We start from the raw sequence: 1,280 nt of genomic DNA on the forward strand, positions 1-1,280 counted from the left end.
ACCTCCAGTTTGATTTTCTAGACCCTTCAGTTTGAATTCATGGATGGTACCACGATATCCACGCATCTCTTGTTGGGAAGTGGAGACTTCTTCCCTGCGTGTATGGACCTGCAGTGACATGTACTGTCTTTCTGAAAACACAATGAAAACATCTAAAACTCCTCCCATTATGATTTGAATAAATGTCAATTTATTAAAATTTTTCTTTCCCTACGTCCCATCTTTTGCCTGAAAATATAAGCAGACATTCTTCTCCAGTGTCTGCTCTTTCATCCTGCTAAGGGTGAGGATTCAGGATATCTTTTGGATGCCTACTCCTTTTAAGGCAGGCCATTTATAGTTTTGCTGCATGGACATAATGTTAACCTTTTCAAAAGAAGCAGGGCATGTTTCAGAGGAGAGGTGAAGTACATTAAAGACAATAGCCTCTCACAGTCTGATCTGAACTATGGTTTGGGTCAGACAGTATTTTAATTAGTTTGGATTTTCAGTCCATTAAAGGAAAGCTCTGATTACATTTTACAACAGGTCACTAGGCAAAAATCTGCTTCATCTGCACAATGATTGTGGTTCCTTTTCATTTGACTATGTCACTGGAAGACACTTACTCTGTGCTGGGGAGCAGAAGCAACCCATGGGGGTGTCTCATTCTCCCAACCACATCAAAGCACTTTTTACACCACAGAGCCCTGGGGGAGGATACTTAGGTGCATGAGCTGATGTTTACTTATTCATTTCATAGTATCCACCATCAGCCTCATGTCCTGAAAACAATGGGGTGGTTGCTGCATTAAAAATGCATCAGTTACCAACTACAGAACCCAATGTGAGATTACAGAATATCTCTGCCCCATGTAAGGGAAGACCCTATCTTTCAACTTTAACAGTGAGCCGAGGAGTAAGGAGGGAAACTGTAGTTCTGAAACACTGCAGTGCCTATTAGAAGGAAAGCATGCTTGCTGTGCCTGTGCTTAATAGTTGGTCTTAGAATGACCAAAAAATGTGGGCAAGGGGGGAATAAAACTTGAATTTTAAAGCTATAAAGCCTGGGGTTTTAGTGGCACTCTGAAATGTTTGCAGTATGTGTCAGTATCACTAAAAAATCATTATATTAAAAAAATCACTTCCAGTCATGGAAAAGCATCATCCAAAGATACAGTAGACTTTCCTTGCCTTTCAGTCCTTTGTAAAAGGCATTTATTTAATAAAAGACCAGTCCAAGTAGGCATTTTATTTTATTTTATTTTATTTTATTTTATTTATTTATTTTTTTTTTTTTT

This window comes from Rhinopithecus bieti, unplaced genomic scaffold (assembly GCF_001698545.2).
Source record: "Rhinopithecus bieti isolate Rb0 unplaced genomic scaffold, ASM169854v2 scaffold_26504, whole genome shotgun sequence".
Lineage (NCBI taxonomy): Eukaryota > Metazoa > Chordata > Mammalia > Primates > Cercopithecidae > Rhinopithecus > Rhinopithecus bieti.